Raw genomic sequence first — 21,838 nt, forward strand, 5'->3', positions numbered from 1 at the left:
TATATATATATTATATAATAGGTATAATTTCCTATTTAGGAAATTAGGTAATCTGCTAAAAAATAATAATAATAAAAAAAATTGAAATAATTGAAACAGATTTTCCCAATACCCATGATATCCAAAGAGGACTTATTTAGGGTGCTCATCTGGTTTTGCAGACATGGGTTACAATGTATTTAGTCCAGATGTATTGCCAAGAAAACCAGGGGGGGAATCTACATGGGCCTACATGAACAATAGCTTGAAACTGACCACAGTGACCCCCTAGAAAGGTCAACCTGTAAAAGGCTTAGTAGGTGCAGATATTAGAGTTTCTAAGACAGTATAAGGCAAGCAAAACAAAACAAAACAAAACAACAAAAAATGATGGTGGAATCCAACAGGATACAAACGAATTACATGATAATGGACATTGAAGCATGAACACTTTCTAAAGGTGCTTTTTTTTCCTGAGTTTTGATGCATTTAATGAATAATACAAACAGGAAGAGTAGTACCTGCTGGTCGCTAATTGGAGCTCGTTTCTCAAACCTTAACTTTAAGGGGACATTTATTGCACATGTTGATCCCTTTTCCGTAATTCATATTTGAAAACAAAACGCTTCACCTTTAATATATGTCAGGTTTTCAGTCATTCCCATGCACCTTAATGCAATTAGCCTTTTATTTCCATTCTTTCATTCCTATTATTGCTAATTACTCCTTTGTTTTGTTGCTGTTTTGTTCTGGCATTAGCATATCATTGATGAAAGCAAAATGAATGTTTCTGCTGGATTAAAAAAAATGATTAACAACACAACCGCTGAGAAATTGCGCATCATTACATTCATGGAGTACAAAAGCTTCACTTTAAGATCAATGAAACATAGTTTATTCAAACACTTAAACCTAATAGTTGATAGGAATTGTGGGGGAAAAAATATTTCATGAACTCTGTTAAGAAATCCAGTTGAAAAATCGTTGATGTCCCACCCTTTAGTAACAAAACGTAGAAGGCAAGAAATAAAAAATAGAAGCTATGTATAATCTGAGGTGGTCCAACGGTTGTACATTACTGTATTGTTGTAATAAACTGTAACATGCTCCAAAACACAAACCACATCTTTAAAATGGGAAGCTAAATGTCCGAGCCAGATCTCAAGAAACTCATCCATGCATTCATATTTCGTCAAATGAATTACTGCAGAAATCTCTTCACAGGTCTCCTTAAAAAGTCAGTCAGAGAGGTGCAGCTGATTCAGAGTGCTGCTGCTCACATTCTCACTCAAAGTTGAAAAATTGAGTACGGGGTGTGCTGTGGTGGTGCAGGGGTTAAGCACAACCCATGAACAGCCGTCGCAGGTTTGATTCCTGGCCTTTGCTGCATGTCTTTCCCCATCTGTCATTACCAACTTTCCTGTCAATTAACTATCAAATAAAAAAAGGCCACTAGAGCCAATAAAAAAAAAAAAAAATTGAGCACAACACCCAAGTTGTAAAGTCCCTACAATAGCTCCCTTTCAAAGAGGTTTTTTTGTTGTTGTTGTTTATAAATCATTAAATGCTTTTGCACCAAATTACATTAAAGATGTGTTGTCAGTGTACCAGCCTTCCAGACCACTCATTTGTTGAAGAGTACTCTGCATCATCATCAGAATCAGAGCCAAGCATGGAGAAGTAGCATTCGTTTTTTATGCACCACAAGTATTGAATGGACTTCCTGAACGCAGCAGAACTCCTAAAACACTGAGTTCCTATAAATCAAGGCTAAAACTCTGTTCGTTTGAAGTTGCGTTTGGTTGACATTAACAACATTAATTTTAGTTTGCATTCAGACTTTTCTTTTCTTTCCCATTTTCTTCATGTCACTGCGACGTCTTGACTTTCCTCGCCTAACTGTTAGATTTTTACACCCTTACTAAATTAACCAGTTTTCTCATATGTTGACGTTAGCGATCAAAGCAGTTCAAGGAAGCTGTGCTAAGTCTTGGTAATGACCACGTTAATGAGTTTTCACCACTCGCTGACTGGATGACCTCCTGTCCCTCTGATGTGCTCTACCTCTGCCTTCATTTTTCAGAACCAAAACATGTTGCACGTAAATCCCGGTATATAAACTATTTAGGACACACGGATTTGCAGCGGAGTGTGACACGACTCTGCGCACTCTTCTTGCTAATGCTGCCTCAACGCATGTGCATGCTAAAGCAGAGATTGAGAATTAAAAGCCTCACTCTGAACACGATTTGCTCCTTTCTCTCCTCATCTCTGTAAGAGTACGGCGGCTTGGTCCCTGTCACTTTAACAACATGAAATTACAGCCCAAATGGGATGTCAGGGGTTAGCAGTGTCTCTAACAGAACTATGCGAATATATTTCCTCCTATGGAGTTGCCCCCACTCTGACCTCCCCCAGGAACAAGAAGTAACATTGTGATTGGCGTTTTTACAGCCAAATTAAACCGTCCTGCAGCCTGCTGAAGGCAGCGGGAGAAAGCAGCCTTTCCAAAATTAGTGAGCCATCATCATGACAGAAAGTAGTGGGGACATGGTGTCATCCAGCCACTGTATCGATTAACCCATAAATAGTATATGGCCCCTTACACTGTGGCTCTCCCAGGCTTACACTGTAAATGGAAGTTATCTCAGCTGTGCATCTGTCTTGCTTTGCTCTATGCGTTAAAAACCTGACATCTAAAGACTGCAACCTGGCTGCAGCTTGGTGCACTGTAAAACAGAGGACATTATGCATCAGATTAGTGTAATGCAACGGCTGCCCAGACATTTATTGGGTGTGATTGACAGAAAATTGGGTATTCTGTTCGAGAACAAACTGGAACAAATCCGTTTTAGATTGGAGTACTCCACTACTTCAGGAAATTCATTTTTAGACCTTTTTTGCATATTTAAAAATGAGATTCAAATCCTCTTTCAAGTAATATATGTGATTCTCTCTAATGTTAGGTAGACCTGCTGCATTATTCTCCTCCTCTCTGCACTCGGCACCAGGATTATCATTAAAGAGGATCATCTGTCAAGCCCGCATTGATTTGCACACAAGTTCGCCCAATCAATCTTAAAGTTGCGATTAAAAAGCGCGAGCTGCTTCTATTTTTCCATAGAAATCTTTTTTGGCAAAAAACAGAGAGAGGCCTTTCAATTTCATAGCCTCCAGAACACTCAAGTATTCATTGCGCTCCACTTTTTGCTTTCAACCTCTCTGCGGGAGGCAGGACTCATGACATCTATGTATGCCTCTCCTATTCACAATGCTATACAGCCTTCAGATTTGTGCAGCAAGTGATCCCTCAATACCATCAAATTGCTCTTATTGGACTCTGCTCCGTTATACGGGGCCTGTCCAGAAAAGCGGGAGAATTGCAAAGCCAAAATTGTAAACAGACAGTTCACGCCTCAGAAGAACGGCCACCCAGCATCGTTTCATCCAAACTGTACGAGCAAGGCTTCTGTGCAGAGGCAGAGCCTGGTTGCTTTTCTAAACAAATTTTAAAAGAGAGAAGAAAAACAAAAACAGAATCTACCAAGTCTTCATTTGTTTACCAAGTTTGTCCATGTGTGCGCATCTTTGCCTTATCTGTGTATTCATGTTGCTGCATTCACGTGCGCCTGTGGGTGCATAATGCATGGCCCTGTTGAGAAGAGTGATTGCTTTATTCCTGCCTTGTAGGTGCTATGGGGGCCAGGGACGTGTCTTTGGGCAGCTGTATGGATGGCTTGAGGAGGTCTCCATCATTCATAAAGCACACTCCTACATGTAGAATTGATCTTGCAAAGAAACGGGGTGGCAATAGCAGTTCATCAGTCTTCCCTAACCACAAATCACTCTGAGGTGTACCCCCACGGGGGGAAAGATGTGACACCATTGTCTGTGGAGAGGTCCCAGAAACTCTTGCTCACACGGTGGCCTCCAAGTATGTGAAGAAACACGGAGGACGATGATCGGGTTAATGCACAGGAGATGAAACTTTAAGTGCTAAGTAGGATTTTAAAAATTATTCGTACTCCTGTCCTACCTCCAGGTTTGTGTTTGTAAAATAAGAAAAGTGGAACAGTTACTGCTGTGTGACTGCTTTTGCGAAGCACTCTGACTGATTCCACTCATTGTCTAAATGCCCATTGTCTTTACTGCAGTGTCACTATAACTAATGTGGAGGGAAGACATTTATTTAACACAGCTGATGGTTGAAAGTAAAATGAGGCCCAACTGCTCTATTAGCTAATTTGTCAGGGATCTGATTAAGTTTGATAATGCACCTTCGCGGTGGGAGCTGAAGTCAAACAGGTTTTATAAAGAATGCATAATTAAAGCTACCTTTTCTCACACTGTTTAATATATGGACCTCTGCCTATTAATAACCAGGACCATTAATTTGTGTAAATCAGCTATGTATGGCACCAAGTAATTTCCACCCCTGCAAAGAGAATTGGTGAGATGAAGCTCTTGCCTTTGGCCTTGAGTTGCATGTTCAACTCGTCTTACATTAGCGCCAAAGCCTTCTCCCTCCGCTCCTCCTCCTCCTCACAACGTTTGGACCTTGTCATTGATCTTCATTCTAAAATAATCTCTTACCATCCCTCATTGTGAGCCTGCAGAAAAACCTTCTTTAGGTCCCAATTCATTAGCTTCACTCTGAAAATAGAAAAGTTCAGGCAAAGGTGGACGTGTGATGATAGCTCAGAGCAAGCACCTTAATAACACGTCCGGCGATCTACCTTTAACACTCATGATCTCTCTGTATGAGCTTTTGACATGCGACAAATTCCCGCCTGCGACCCAAAGCTTTGACTCTTTGCTTCCTTGAAGAATTTCTTCCCGACTTGAATGTTATCTCTTACTCTTCCCTCCCCCCTGTTATTAAGCCGTATAGTTCAGTTTTCAGTTCATGTCTTCATTAAAGACCATTAACATTCACAGACTGAATTGGTCAGACATTGAAAAGGTCTGCTTAACATTTCTCCATGCTCCTCCCCAGACAGCCCCAGCAAGCAATTCTTTCTCAATCATTGTCCAGACAGGAAAGGCGAGGCGAGTGTGAGATGCGAGTAGATTTAATAATTTCGCCGTGAATTATTGGAAAAAATTACTAATTTGATGTGGTTCATCTTTTAGGAGAGTTAGATGAGTCTGTGCACCGTTTCAATTAGCACACTTCTGATTGTAGAGGCTGAACTCAGGCAATTGATCAAGTCTCTGTGTCATCCTCTCTTTCTGTGCCTCATTGCCCAAAAGACCCTTTTTAAATATTCAGGTAGATTATGAATGGTTACGAGCTTATCTATTTATATCTCCTTTATTGACAGTATTACATTTATATGAAGTCAAGGTGAGGGATTTAATTTAAGACTCCTCCAGAACTGCTGGGAATATTTAGAAAAGGATTGATTAAGGAGCTGCGATGTATGTGATTAACAGCTCTTCCTCTGTTAAGGACCTTTGCTTTTCTTTAGCGTTCGCAAATTCACAGAGTAAGTTTTTGATCTCGCAGAGTGACTCATAATTGTGGTGTTACCTTGTCACGGAAATTCAAATGAATGTCTGGCACATCTTTCTTCTGATATAATGTCAATCTGCTTAGAGCTGTCTGCTTGTGTTTGAGAGAGGGCTGACTTATCCCATTCCCCCTCTTCTGTTCTCAGGCGGGGAACATAAAAGGAAGGGTATGTTTATGATGGACGGGCAGCTTTTTAAAGTGAAGCATCACAGGGTGTTGGATGGGAGGCATCCGAATCAGGACGTCTGATGTGACAAGACAGACAGGAACATCCTTCTCCTCGTGTCGGGATGTCAGCCGGGGAGAGTCTCAGCAAAGCAGACAGTATCATTGCTTTCTGAAGAGAGGAGAGAATTCACCGGGGAGCAGGAGAGTGGCGGGACAGTGATGGAGAGCAGGTGAGTGACTTTTGTCTCGGCTTGAACCTAAACCGCGCTTTATAATGGTCTTCATTTTTCGTTATTTTTAAAATTTGAGCATTAATACTGTACGTTTTGGAAGAAGTTAAAACTGTTGCTCTTGACCTATTGGCCTTGTAAAAAAAAAAAAAAAAAAAAAAAAGTTAGATTATACAAAATATTATACAAAATTATACTAATACTACTATTATTACAACAATTACTACAACCACTCATAATGTTTCCAATAATAACAGTAGGGTTTAAGTTGTTGAGCAGCAATAGGGAGACATAATTTAACTCTAAAGTTAGAATTACCACCTCTAACAACTTTGGATTGATTAATAAACATATATTTATATAAATCCCAAAAGTCAGACATATGGAGTATTTCTGATAAATACTCCATATTCAGGAAGTCCTGTATCTCTTTCAGCCTCCGTGTCTAGTTTTAGTATTCTGCATCTGTTTTGAAGAAAGATTTTGTAATGTCACTGTTTTTCCATATTTTCTCCTTTTATGAATGACTCTCTTTATTATTTTTAGAGTAAATGTCCATAATAGCATGAAATGTGTTTTGTACTCTTCTCCTGACTGTTATAACACACAGTATGGCAACAATAATTTCTGGAAGATTGCAATTGTTTCTCAAGGTAAATCAGACTGACTGCATCTGTGAACTAAAAGGAGTGCTAAGTGCCAAAACTGAATCCAGAAGTGCTGCACTCAAATTTTAATTCAGGATGAACAAATGTTTGGGACCAGGTTATTGCAGATTTTAAAAGTGTTGCTCTAATTGTTTTGTTTATCATGACCTCCTTGTACGTTGGTAAAAAAAAAAATCTTTACAGTTTCTCATCCATATGTGAGACAAACCAAAGTCAAGCGATGAAAAACAAGCTTTAAAAATGTGGATGCTAATTGTGAGTGGCTTAAAATACAGCTGACAGACATTCCACTCAGAAATAATCTGCATAAATTTACACCTCTGAAAACTGTGAAGGTTCTGTCTTTCTCCTCCCCTGCCTCTTATCCTGTTTGGTAATTAGCCTCTGACCCCACTGGGCTCACACAGGCATCGGGATTGAAGGACAAGGATGGTTTAAGCAGCGGATCTGTCATAAATATTTCTCATCAGTCTGAGATGTCGGGGGCACAGCTCCAATTTTATTACATTACAGAGCACATCTTTTAGCGCTGTCACAGAGGAAGGAGGCGCCGAGTAGAAGCTGGCTTCGACTGCCGTACCAGCTCCGTTTGCCTGGGTTCTGCGGCGTGCCCCTTGACTTTGCCATGTGTGGAGAAATCAGTCGATGCTGGTGATGGGCAGTAATTCCCTTGCCTATATGAGCCAGTGATCAGAATTCATATTAGCATCTTTACACGCTGATGGCAGCCTGTCACTCCAGGTGCCAAGTGGTCTCCTTGGACCACAGTCAGTCACTCACAGAGAGGAAGCTGCTTGCTTTTTTTTTTTTTTTTTTTTTTCATCCCGCCGGAGGGAAAACATGTTAAGCTCCATCTGGAAGATAAAAACAGATACCAAGTTAACTCACAGCAGAATTTTAGCATAAGCAGATTTTTTTTTTTCTTTGAAACAACACGCTGGATGTTGCATACAAGCAACAACAGGACGATCGTTGCTTAAGTGTGCATTCAAACATTTTTAAAGGCGCATTCTCTATTAGCAGCCGCTGATTCTGTTGTATTGGTTTCTCGGTGTGTAATTTCTTGAGATTAATGACACTGTCAGACACTTGTGAAGCATCCTTAACTAAGATTCAGCGGCGTAATGTCCACTCCATCTTTGTTTCATTTTTTTTTTTCTTTTGTTCATTTAAAAGGAATTCCAATCAGCTTTAGGCCATCTTGAATCCCTCCTCGTTCTAGCGACTGCACACTGACGGTGCCAGTGTTGGTGGGAGAGTGTTTTTGCCAAACAGATGGAAAAGCCTCACAGTGTTGCACTCACACACGCACACACACGTATACACACTCGCACACTTCCCTCTTGGTGATTTCATGGCCTGTGCTGACATTCAGTCATTCATTACAAAGTGAATTAATGTGCCAGAGTTGCAGTTTTCCCTTAAAAAACAGATGTCGCTGGAACATCTAATTAAGCAACACACCAAATCATTACCACGCAGTCATCTCCAACCTTTTCACATGAGTCTTAGAGAAAGTGCCTCTTAAAAGTGCACAAAGTAAAGTAGTATCTCATCTGGATGTCCTCCTATAGGTGGTTGATGTGGCTGTGACCTCAGCGCCCAATAATCTAAATCACTGTTTAAATTATTCACACAATAACGACACCGGAGCACTCCATTATGAACATTATTGCTGAGAAATGGGCGCAGCTGAGGTGAAGGATGAGTCTTATCTTTCGCTGTCAGTTGGGGCATTAGTCATTGTAACGGGTCCCTCAGACCTGTGTTCAGGCTTTTCATTGAGCTTTACATCGCAGATTTATCACGCATCACTGGTGGATGTCAACATCCTAACAGTGAGATAAGACGAGCGTCAGAAAATGTTTGGCTTCTGTTTGTAATTTAGGCTGCAGTCGTTACAATCAGAGGCTATTTGCATGATTTCTGCAGTAGCTTTTTTTTTTTTTTTTTTAACATCCCAATACCCATTATAACTTCATTTTCAGTAGTTGCACAAGCTTTCGGTTGTGAGCCTAAATAATGAGAAAGGGTGATAAAAGAATATACTTCAGCCCTAAAATCTGTCTACAAAATACAAACAACACCAAAATAAATATGACAAGAGATGACACACGACCCGGGTTACATCATCATCTACTCTGCAGTGCTTTTCACACTTGCTGGAAACACTGCTAAAAGTATGTAAAGTTTTAAGAAACATTCGTCTTTTACACAGTTGTAAAAGTCCTTAGCTATTTTGCCAACAGGACAGCACTTAGTTTTCTCCTTCCGCCTGTTTACAAGGCGGAGAGTGTAGCAAGAGAAATGTTTTTCATATGTTCTTCTCTTTGCACATTCTTCACATCGTCCATGTCAGGGTTGACACCTATTAAACACAGCACATAACACAGGAAAGACAAGAGAAAGTTAGATTCTGAATACTCGCGAGGAGAACAGACAGAGATGTGCTTTCAGTTACAAATCTCCAACTGCTCTGAAGCACATTTGCCTGCCCCTCTCTTTTTATTGTCTTTAGGATCCCTAATCACAGAGAGCGCTGTAACTCTAAGGGGAGGGGAAAAGACACTTCATCACACAGTCACAGCGCCAAGATTATAGCTAACTAACAACACAATCTATCTCGCACTAGCTTATCCAGTTCCTGACCCAGGATCAAGCAGGACAAGTTGTACATCTTCACGGCGATGATTTTATAGCTATCTAAGAGGTCAAAGCAGGCCGTTCTGAGAAGAGCTGCTGTCACTGCTCTTCTTCAGAGAGGCCTCCTCTGAGGAAGGAAGCAGAGTGATTAACAATACAGAAACATTCCTTAAAACCTATGACTAAACTAAATAAGTAAGAATACATAAACTAAGAACATAATAAAGATATACCAAATAGTTGATAATAATACAATTTACCTAACAGTCCACAATGCTGATTCCTCTCTTATTCTCTTTATTTTTTATTTTTAACACCTCATTTTATCTCTGTTGGATTTATGCTACACATTGAGATGGTCATTCTGTGTCTTTTTGTCTGGTGAATAATGTCGTGGCATTCTGGCCCTGCGGCTTTGATTCATATCCTGCTGAAAGTTACTGTTAAAATTAAATGACAGTATGTGACCACACCAATTTGACAATGACATCTTCATTATTTGTGGGCCAAGGGTAAAACAAATTCAAAAACAGGGAAAAAGTTTCCATTTGAACTAAACAAAATAGTAGAGCAGAAAGTGTTTTTTCTGTCATTGCTCCTTTTTTTTTTTTTTTTCTTTCTGTCCAGACGCCAAACTCAATTTATGTCAAACAAGGTTTAAAGGACCTTGGGATTAAAGCCATAAACTGGCTGCTGTCAGACCTGAAGCCCTGCTAACAATTTAGTGCCAAACCAGCGTTGTTCAATATCATTTCATATTATATCATGTCACGACAAAGTGACAGCTACACATCAGCCCAGTCACAGCTGGTTTGCCCTGAAGAACTCCTCCGATGTCGGCTCCAATCGAAGCCGACTCCACTTTCGTCTGATCTGAAATGGGAAATCCATCTGAAGTACTCTGCTGGGAGCGGCTGCAGCTTTTGGTAACGAACGCTAACAGGTCAATCAGGTAATGAGACGAGATATTTGAAGGGTGGGTGAAGCAGAATGGGGCTGGTGGGGCGCTGTAAAGAGCATGCCAAAAGCTTTTACTGGCCCCTTAATAACGGCTCGAGACCATGCTAATGGAATGCACACCTATACACAGACAGAAAACAGCAGCGGGGAAATGAGCAGCATTTAGAAATAATGTTCCTTTGATGCTTTTTTTTTTCAGTTGCAAGTGATGACATTTTGGCTTTGTAAATCTCATTGGCATTAGAGGGCAGACACACACACACACACACACATGCACGGGCGCAGGCACGCAAATACGCACATACCCATATGCCATGTGATTAAATTAGTGGAATACTTTTATGTAACTACAAGCAAACATGTTGTAGTTACATACAATTTAATTTCCCTATGTAATTGTGAGAAAACTGAAGTGGAGGGATGTTGGTTGCACAGAAATAAGATTAAAGAAAAAACACGAAATGTCATATTTTGTGACTGTGCAACAAATGACTTTTGATCACAAGCAGATATTTTCTTGCCTAATACTAGACATCTTTATTTTTTACTGTTAGCTGAACTAATGATTGCTTTTATCCTGGTGACTGGAGATTTTAGTTGTACATTTTTACAACATGTATCAAGTCAGCATTGTACTTACATTATGCTGACCAGATGTGCTTTGCTTCTACAGCAACATATTACATTTTGTTGCTGTATTGTTTTTACAAAATGAAAAAAAAAATACAGCAGAACTAGAAGAAAGTATTCAACAGACAGAGTTTCATTCTTGATAAAAAAAACAAAAAACAAAAAAAAACAAAAAAAAAACTGTCAGCTAATGTAAAAGGATAACCATCCAGAGACAGGCGATGAAGATCATTGTAGCGTTGACTCATTCAGAGAGTGCGGCTGAAGATAACAACGATGCTGCATTTTTAAGCTTCAAATTATGTTTGTTGTGATGTAACAAACACCAAATCTTAGACCATGTTTCTGGAGCCCAAGTTTCTGGGAGGCTGTAAGGAAACTCTCTTTTGATGGTTTACGTCTTGCGAAGCCAAACTTCCGCCACAGCAGCACCTTGCTTGTATGCTGTCCATGTTTGATCATTTTTGTATTCTACATTTGGCACAAATTGTAAAGCTATAGCAATCAAATCTTTCTTGACATAAACTCACTTCATGTAAGTAAAAAGCTCTGATTGTGTCGTCATTTTTATCCTTCAACTTCTTCGTGAGCTCAGACGCGAGCTCAGACAATCGGATTAAAGTTAAAATATTATTGCTATTATATATCCTAATATACATTGCACAGGAAAGCAAGGGGTTTAGTCTTAAGTGTAACAGTCAATGAAAAAAGAAAATTTTCTGCCAAGGTACAGGAAAAAGAGCAATACTAAAATAAGAATAAAAAAAACAGCAATGTTGTCATAGGTAGTTGGTAATAAGAAAAGCACAAATCTTGGTTTAACGTTGACATGTTTATATGTGTACACATGTTGATATCTATTGGTGCCTTTCTGTTGAAAACCCCTGAGCTGAGAGCGACAGAGGAGACTTACAGGAGCAGAAGGACGATGGGACAATTTGTACGATGGTTCGGACAAGGCTGAGAAGGAGAGTGACAGTGGGAGGATGGAAACTCCGTGTGTTTGATGGTGATTGGAGACATCACTTACACAAACAATGAGGCGGTGGATGACAACATCTTCTGCCTGATGAGTGTGGGTGTGTGTGTGTGTGTGTGTGTGAAGGCTGTACTCACACAACCAAATGGCACTTTGAATCATCCTCAAGTCCCTGAAGTGCTCAGACAACAACACACAAACACCCAAACAAACATGGTGATTTCGCTCCGTATTTTCCCGCTTTATGTCAAATAAAATCTGAAACTCTGAGTCGGAGGCTGACGCGAGGTCACTTTGTGAGGTGAACTATTTGCCCCGTTTGTCAGTCACTGTACGAGATCCTAGAGATGAGGTCTGAATGCAACTGCTGGGAACCTCTAACCCAGGATTGTTTGTTTGGAAAGAGCCCTGTTCATTTCTCTTCTCTCCATCTTCCCTCGTCCTCTCTGTCTTTGTTACCCTGAATGTAAATGGCTTTGACAACTCACTGGTCTATGGCCATTCCGCGGCGCTTTCCTTTCATCCCCTTCCTCTTTGGGGTAATGTGATTTTACACAGTGGAAGTGGAGGCTCTCACACATCCAGGAGTGTGTGTAAGTAGACTGAGCAGACAAGCTGACTCGCTCTACAAGTGTGATACATCTTTCAAGGCGCCTTTAGACAGAGCTCCTGCTAGAAGAATGGCAGAGACAAAGCTAAAATCAGAACACTTACTCTGGTGAGAAGAACCAGGAAGTTTTCTGTTGTCTTTCCATTTTATCTTCTCCCCCATCCCTCCCCCCAAAAAAAGGTAACCACATCACACAACACAGAGGCCTTTGTCCGTCAACCACTCTTTAATGGTGTCATAAACTATACCATCTAAGTCTTTGTACATCACAAAATGGCTGTCGGACCAAAGGTAATCTTCTAAACTTTTACACATATACAGTAAAACAACCAATCTTTGATACTGACCTAAATAATCTTGAAACACACAGTGGCGGATAAGACAGGAAAAAAATCTCTCTTTTTTTGTATCAGAAGAGTTTAAAAAAAAAAAAAAGGTAGAGCATTTTTAAAGAATCTATTTTGGACATAAATCTGGAAGGTTTTAGAGATTTTTAGTACACAGTACAGAGAAACAGCCTTGCAAGAAGGTAGCAATTCAAAGGTGTTTTTTGTTCCTGCATATCTTCAAAACAGCCCTCAAACTTTGCACAACTGTTTATTTATTTTTATCACATAAACAGGTGTCTAGAGGACAAACCGACCACACCAAGAAATAAACTAACTTTACTTCTGTACATTGCTAAACATTTACTATCTAATATGCAACGTTTTGCTCCAAAACTGCTACGTCAAGTGACGATTTTAAGAGTCTTATGTTGAAATGTTTTTATCTTTCTTTTTTTTTCTTTTTTTTTTTAGCAGTGCAATTTCTGTTGTCCCTGATTGTAACATTGCAATATTCCCTGCATCAGTAGAGAGTTCAAATACGTTTAATGACTTGAGAAAAGCTCCGCCTCCTTTGACTGGGAGGTCAGAGTGCAGCCACAGGCACAACAGCACCACTGGAGATGATCATTTTTCAGCAATCAGCCGAGCAGATGATGCAAACGTGGGGAATGAACAGTCTTTTAAATACAACTGTAGCACAGTGGGATGCCTGCTGATAAATGGATTGTGTTGTAAATCTAAAATTTCCCTTGCAGATGTCATCCGGCATGTTTCACACTCTTAGTCATCGCCACACAGTGCTGTGCTTCGACACACACGGTCTTCTGGATAACATGTTTCCTCCTAAGGTGCCGTCCTCCCAGTTACAGACCATCAGCTGTGCAATCCACCAGCTTCTGCTGCCAGGCTAATAAATGGCTTGTGTCAGAGGCAGTGTCAGTCTATTGGTTGCTCATTTTGAGTTTGTCGAGGGGTCGGAGAGGAGCTTTGCATTCTCTGCCGCTCTGCTCACTGACTGGCAAAGTCCTGACTTTATTGATTTCTTTCTTCACTGCTCTTTGTCAAAATATCCAACTGCAGACCTTAAAGACCTCCACCATCGCTCGACATCTGCAGCCACACACGGCTTCTTTTCTAATGGCCGACCCGGGCACTTTGTTTTTGGAAGGAGGGGGCGAGGAAGGCATGATAGGCTGCGTGAGTGGAAGATGATTGGAAGAACACAATCTAAAGCCTCAGCAGCTCTCTTTCCCGCTCGCTTTCCCAGTCTGACACAGAGAAAATATTGTACGCTGACTGGCTCCCATTGAATCCACGTCGTGATTCATCGCCCAATTTCAAACTGCCAAGCAGCTAAATTGCACCAGGTCTGCCAAAATTCATCCCAGGAACACGCAGGAGATGTGAAAAATTAAATGTCATCGTGGCACAGCGGAAAACTTTCACCTCTCATCGAGCAGAATATGCTCGCTTCATTCTGTACTGATGGATGATCGCCCGGGGCTATACTTAACCTACTTAGTAATGTCATGTACCGCCGAATGTGTTTACTTTTGAAAAATAGTGAGAAAACATAAACTCTATCAGAGCTTGACATCTGCACATTCTTCCTCCAAATAAAGTGGCTTTTTATGTTGATGCAGGAATGAATTTTCACCCTCATCAGACTTGTTTGCTTGTTTGCTGTATATCATTTGCTAATGCTGGATGTGTAAAATAATGTGGGCTGGTGGAAGAGACAGATACCTCTTAAAGGGATGTGAGGCCCTTTTAAAATGTTTTAAATAGTTAATAGCTTACCTGCAGCAGATATCGCTCTTGGTAATGTATTTTGGTTTAGAATATTTGGTTCTGGAGCTAATGACTAGTCTAAGACATGCTTGGACCAAAGCGAACCTCTACTTAGGACTCTAACCTCAAGAAGATGGTCTGTGCAACATGTAAACCTTTGAGCTGTTTTCGTGTTTCATTAGGTGGTTGTTTACAGAGAAGACAAAGGGTGTAAAGTGGTTTTACACCACTTGATTTAGACAATGATATAGGATTAAAATGGAGGTAAGAGGCAGTGCACTACCAACAATCTAACTGTGTAAAGCAGGCACCTTCAACAGTGTTTCTAAAGCTTAAGGCAGATTAAGAATGAATTATGTCTTCCTAAATAACCATTTCTTTTTACACCACTTTACTTTTATTTCACGTAGTTATTCCGACAGAAAGTTAGTGAAATTTCCAAAAGTGTTGAGTGTGAAAATATTCCAATTTTTTGCAATTTGTCCCGTTACCTTATTCACATAATTACTCTCATTTAAAGGTGTCCTGAAATACACAATACAGACATCAAACTAGATTTTTACGTGTTCAGAAAAATACCTATGCTACCAAACGTGGCCTAAGTCAAAAGTGGAGAAAGTTTGACCCTCTCTTCTTTGCCAGATTGTTTTAATTCAGCCCCACTGAAGGATTTTAAGCGTTTCATTTGCCTATTAGAGGTTGTGCTACAGCATCTCAATCAGATTTAAGGTTATTTTAGGTACTCTAACACCCTTGTTTTGGTTTTTGAGCCCTTCAGATGTAGATTTGCCTTTGTTCTTCATATCATCGTTGTGCAGGAGAACCTAAACAAGCTTCAGATAAAGGTCACAAATGACACATTCTCCCTCAGACATATACGACTTTTGGATAAAGTCGTATATGTACTGAAGGGTCAACATGGTCCCAGGCCACCACAACACCAACAACATGTTTGATTGTTTTCCCCTCTGATATGCTGTGTTAATTTTACACCACACCTATCAGAATCCTCACCTTATAATATTTTCTACTTTTGTCTTGTTGGCCTACAGTATATTTACTCAAATGTGAGATAAGTTTTGGTGTCCTTTTTGATCACTATTGACTTTCAGTTTGCAGCTTGCCCATGAAAGCCATTTTGCCCAATTTCTAAATGTTCAATTACAAAAACGACGTAAACAGAGAATAGAGAGGTCGCTAAGATTTTAGACTGTTTTTTTTCTGGATTCTGTTGTGATTTCCTGGATTAGGTGTTATTGGAGTAATTTTCACGTTTTTTTGGGGGGATTTGTACAGGTGGTGCGCAACCAACAAATCAGGTCTTTATGTAAATAATTACTGACTTCTGAGTAAATAAACATGCCATACAAATATAGCAATAGCTTTTGAGTTTCAACAATTAATATACACATTAACCACTTTGACATTCTGGAGATTAGGCTCGGTTTTGATGATAAAAGTTCAGTTTGGTCTCGACTCCTCTCAGAAAGCAGATGACTAACCAATATGGAGTTATACTAATTAAAAATGCTAAAAGAGGAATCTACTGGAGGTATGATATTAACTGCTTATAACCTTTTAATAAAACCTTATTTAAAAAAAAAAAAAAAAAAAAAGTCCGAAACTGTTCCTTTAATGTTACAGGCTTTGTGTGCAGCTTCACTGTTCACTCTTGGAGTCATTTTACATGACTACGCCTTAGGTGACAATTTCAAGTTTTATCAAGCAAAGTTCAGACATTTTTGAAGAGATAAAGGAGCATTATTGAGAGTGAATGAACAAGAAAGTGAGAGACAATAAGTTGAAAAGCAGAGAAAAGGATAAGGTTAGGAGGGAGGGATGGGCTGAGCGATGACTGGCTACTTTAGCAATTAAAATGTGGGGCAAAGACACAGAGGCTTGGTTTGACCGAGAGACTGCGCCATTCATCATCCCAGCTGCCATAAAGCAGCAGTAGATGGAATCTTTGATTTGAGCTTCACAGGAACATAAATCAAAATCCAAACCATGGCCTGTCAGGGCCATCGCTAGAATAACCCATTTGAGAGAAGGAGAAAGAGGAAGAGAGGGGAGTTACGGCTGAGGAGAGTAAAGGTAGTTACTTTTTTGGCTTTGCACTTCGTCCCACACACACGCGCTCGCGCGCGCGGGCACACAAAGACATATACGGCTTACAGATTTGTCCCTCTGTATGTACTTGACGTCCACGAGCAGCTGCTTCACACGCAGCCCGCCACAATATCAAATCCAGGGGTCATTGATCAAGTGGCTGGGTCCTGTCAGTGGCCAGTAGTGTGCCTGACCCACACTGCTAACGTCACCCCCCTCCTCCCACCTGCATACCCTCGAATGCAAGGCAGAAAACATGGAAGTGAGGTCACGCCGCGTGTACATCCATCCATCTAAATCGCACGACAACGACAGCTAATAAATCATTCATTCATTGTTTAATCTATTGTCTGCCCGGGCAAAAGTCATGCAGCTGATATGAAGACAGATTTACCCCATGCAGGTGTGGCCCGTTGGAGGGGGGATTTTTACTGTTAAGGGCTTCCTATCAATTAGTAATGTGTTCATTATACCTTGGAGCAATTAAAACCACCAATGACTGAAATAACACGTACGGTCTTTTGTCAAGTCAGTGCCAAAGTAATTTAAGCCAATTTAGTCTTACATTTTATTTTGCTGGAGGCTTTTGGGTTTCAGACACGTTGATTTACATACTTTACAGAGTAAGAGATGAATTATTGCTCATCGCGTTATTTCTACATCACATTCACTGGCACATTTCCTGGAGTGACACTAATAAACCGTTCATTTACAAAGAATGGGATGAGGCTATAGATTCACTTAGGAGGTCAAGTAAGGTTCACTTTACACACAGATGCATCTAAATAAGTTAGAATATCATTGAAAGTTAATTCGATTCAGTAATTTGATTCAAAAAGTGAAAGTGATGATTCTGTGCAAGTTTAATTCACACAAAATGGGACATTAAAGGTTTATATGTGTGTTTTTTTATTTAATTTTGATGGTCCTGGCTACATTTTGTCAAAAAAGTTAGAATATTGATTAATATTTTTAATACAGAAATGGTATGTTGTGATCATGTTTTTGGCCAATATCATTGTCCATCCGACCGTGACAATTCACAAATGTCTCATAAAAAATTGAGTCCAGCAGAGGAACACAATAAATGCAAATGAATGTAACACCTAAATCTTATTTAATCAAAATCCAAACAGAGAAACAAGGCAAAGGAACCAGCAGGGTGAGAGATTGAAGGGGATATGTACAAGTGAGAGTGATTATTGTGTTTTGAACAAGGACAGAATAATTGTCAAGAAAGAGCAGCTCACTGGGAAACAAGCAGACTGAGATTTCTGAGGGAATCTTCAGAAGGAATGACTAAAACTAGAAAATTATACAAACACCACACAAAACAACACCTAACGAAGAAGAATTAAATTAAGACACCGCAAGAAAAGAACTGGAATACTAGAGTACCAAAATAAAACAAGGAGCTGGCGGTTCAGTATGTCCTACATCCAGACATGTTAATGTAAAGTTAAGTGAAAGAAGGCAGTGTTGTAGAAAAAAGAAGAAAAATCACAAGCAGCAGGTTTGAACGAAGCCTTGAGAATATTATGAAGCCCAGTCAAGAGTTTGGGGGAGATTCACAAGGTTTTAAATGCCTCTGAAGTCAGCGCTTCACACATAAATGAACCTACTCTGTTGTTAACAGGAAGATAAGAGACTCAAGACCCAACAACGTAAAGCAACTTCTGATGGAGCAGACTGACTTCTTTAGCACCTCAGGAGTGGCTGATTGCCTCTTCACCACCACTAACTGACTGTAAGTTACAAGTTTTGAGTGCAAACTACATAGATGCACTTTTCAGTAGGCCAACATCTTTGTATTAGATGCACATTTTCAAAATTTATTATAATATTCAGATTTCAACAAAAACTCAATTTTAGGTTTTCACTGGCTGCAAGCCATGATCATCAAATGTATCAGAAGTAACGGCTTGAAAGATATCACTCCGTGTATAATGAATTAAATTACTGAAATATTTTAACCTTCTGGTCATGTTCTAATTTATTGAGATAGACGTGTACGATGCACATCCCCCTGAAGGATGAATACTAAAGGTGATCTACTTTGCTTAGTTTATTCGACAGATCACAAGTCTAAGTAAAGGTAGTAGTTATGAGCAGAGGTAACAACCCTAACATAACCCTGTAATGAAAGGGATTATGTTTCTTTGCAGAATCAATGTAAAAGACGGGAGCTGAAGCGACACAGGTCACAGTAATGAGACTACATTTGGGACACGATCTCAAAAGCCGAGGGGAAGGTCAGAAAACATCGGTGTTTTCCTCAGCCTGCAATCTTTTTCAGAAATCAAACGCAAAACATAACAAATCATCTCAATGTTTCGGTATGACTCTGCTCCAAAATAATAAAAAAACAACAACAACAACAAAGCATTCGGGAAAAGGTCGCGAGCTTTGTTGGCCAGAGAACGAGACCGCCATGTTTGACCTGCTGTTAAAGCAACACTAGATGAGCCTGATTCACCGCATGATTTAGACACCATAAAAGGCGATGAGGTAGCGTTGATCTCCCTGATGAATGATGGCGCTCAGGGTTGATGATGGGAGGCCATGAGAAATCGTGTGTGTTCATTTAGGTTGCAGTATACACAATTGCAAAAAAAAAAAAAGATCAGTGTGTGGCATGGTGTCTGTGCCTGCATGTGGAGCGTGGCATTAGTCAGAGTGTGTAAAGCCCTACCAGTCGGACAGGGGAGATGGGTTGAGGGAGACGAATGGGAGGCAGGTTCACTTTATTACTGTCACTCTGCTCACTTTCAGTCTACTTCAACCTCCCAGCTACCACCCATCCATTAATCACCTGTTTCTGTCTCCTCCCTCCCTCCTTCACTGTCTCATTTCTCCTCCCTTCATTCCCCTTGCTCCTCCTCCATTTATTCCTCTATCATTAACAACTGCATTACCATTTCCAAAAAACAACACTTACTTTGTGCTCTTCCTCACATTCTCTCTCATTAGATCAGGTTTGTTATGGTTTGATGTGTTGTTACATTTATGTTTGAAGGGATGTAGACCTCAGGTAGTGTGGTTGGTTAATATAAATATATGTATAATAGAAAAAGTCTTGACCTGAATAAATTGTTGACTCCAAATCTTTTAAGGTTCATATTTTCTAAAAAAAAAAAAAATCTTTATGCTTCATTAACAATAGTTTCTTCTATCTTCATATAATATATAATTTCTTTGCCGTTGTCGTTGGAAAATAACAGAAAACTGTTTAGTAAGCTACCTAACAGGATTGTTCTCCTAAAATCAACTTGAGTCTGTGCTATTGTGATGTCTTTGCTAATTAGATACGAATAAAACAAAAGATGAATAGTTTCAAAACTTTTGGAGACTGGGAAGTTTGACACAGATTTAAAGATTAAGAGTATTTAGACGCCTAGTTTCTAAAACATCTAAGATGAGCCTCGCTTCTCATCAGTCATACTGAGCAGATGGTCTGGCAAAATAAGCAGACAAATACGGTGGGTCAAAAGCTGACAGAGATTTCATTTTGATGAGATTAATTAACATAGTGCCTTGTAAAACTATTTATACCCTTTGAACTTTCTTGAATCTTCCTGACAGTACAACTTTAGAGTTCACTATGTTTTCTTGTGAATTTATCTGGTAGAGGATAAAGTAGTGCATGACTGTCTACTCACAGGCAGCTGTGGTCCCTGTTACCCGCTAATACCGGGGATCCACTATAAACTAACAGGCTAGAAATAAAGTGCTGGACAAATTTAAAGCAGGGTTAGGTTATAAAACAATGATAGGTAGCTTGGTCCACCTAAACTGTGTGATCTTCTTTCACATTAGACATTTGAAAGAAAATGAGAATGAAATGCAACTTTTTGACTTAAGTAGAAAACGTGTGGTAAAACAAAACTGTCAACAGCTAGGATAGCCGTGACAGCATGTAACTGTGGGGAGGCTGGTCAGAGTTTAAGTGGTACAAAGCTAATTAAGCGGCAATACCCAAAGAAAGTAGTAGTAAAATAGTGGTTCTCGATCCTGGTCGTCAGGACTCACTGTCTAAATAGTTTCCTAAAGTTTGCTCAAACTCATTGTTATCTTTAAATATAGCATCTACCAGATCTCAACACCCAACAAGTCATAAATAGTCAGAGCTAAAATGCATGATGAAGTGGTGCAACTGGTCCGAAAACATGCATGTCTTGTAGTTAAGACGCAAAAGATCTGTGAGGAGCAGCAGCAGCATTACCCAGCCCCTGCAGTTATGCCACCAGCTCTCCCTCCGTCCCAGCAGCTATCAGCCTCTCTGCAGCTCCCATGGGCCACATGTCAGACTGTAGTGCTGTGTTGATGCTTTTCCTACATACTGTATATATATATAGCCAGATAGTGCAGCCTCTCAGGGGTACCTGGATGAGCTCTTTGCAACGTGGATACCAGGACTGAGGGGGGAAGAGGAGGAAGGATGGAGAGGCCCCCGTAGGGCTGGCTGTGCCGCCGCTCCCCCGGATCCTATCGGCTAATGGGTCGGCAGGGATTTGGGGAGGGGGATGGAGGTGGACAGAGACGGATGGCTCCTGACAAACTCACACTGACAGCCAGTGAATACAGGGCAGCCTAGCAGAAAGGTCAGAGCAGGGATGGATAAAGGACCGCTTGACTTTCAAAGTTTCGCCCTGCTTGGTGCCACCGCACCATCAGCGTGGGGAGGAAAGTGTTTACGGCTCGTCGGTTGGTTTTTCTGTCAAGTAGCTGTGGGTCCTCGCTAACTGCCGCTTAAGACACACAAAAAGTTTGGCCTACAACAAATCAGTAAAAGTAGTAAGTAAACAATTTTGGACCACCAGGAAAATACATCACAACAGTCACCAAACTGCTGCACCCTCAGAACGTACAAATCAAACTGCAGTAATGGTGCAAATTGTCTGGCACTGTCATTAATTCTTTGGTAAGATGCAGATCAACAAGAAGAGTCAGAGCCCCGTTTTTTTTTGTTTTTTAAATGAAGTGATGTTGTGCTCGCCCTGGAGGCTCAGTTACTCAGTGTGTGCTTGGGTGTATGTGCGTAGGTGATGTGTTTATTGACTCCAGCAGAGGAGTGGATAAGAGGAGAGCATCTGACTGAAGAACACTGATCCAGTCAGATGTCACAGGCCCTCAGAACTGCCTCTAATGGGGCCCAAGGGACTCCATCTCTGTTTCACCCTTTGCTTACTTCCCTCTCTGCCTCCGTAACTCTCCAAATCCAGTCTCT

The sequence above is a fragment of the Poecilia formosa genome, unplaced genomic scaffold (genome assembly GCF_000485575.1).
Source record: "Poecilia formosa unplaced genomic scaffold, Poecilia_formosa-5.1.2 Scaffold125, whole genome shotgun sequence".
Classification (NCBI taxonomy): domain Eukaryota; kingdom Metazoa; phylum Chordata; class Actinopteri; order Cyprinodontiformes; family Poeciliidae; genus Poecilia; species Poecilia formosa.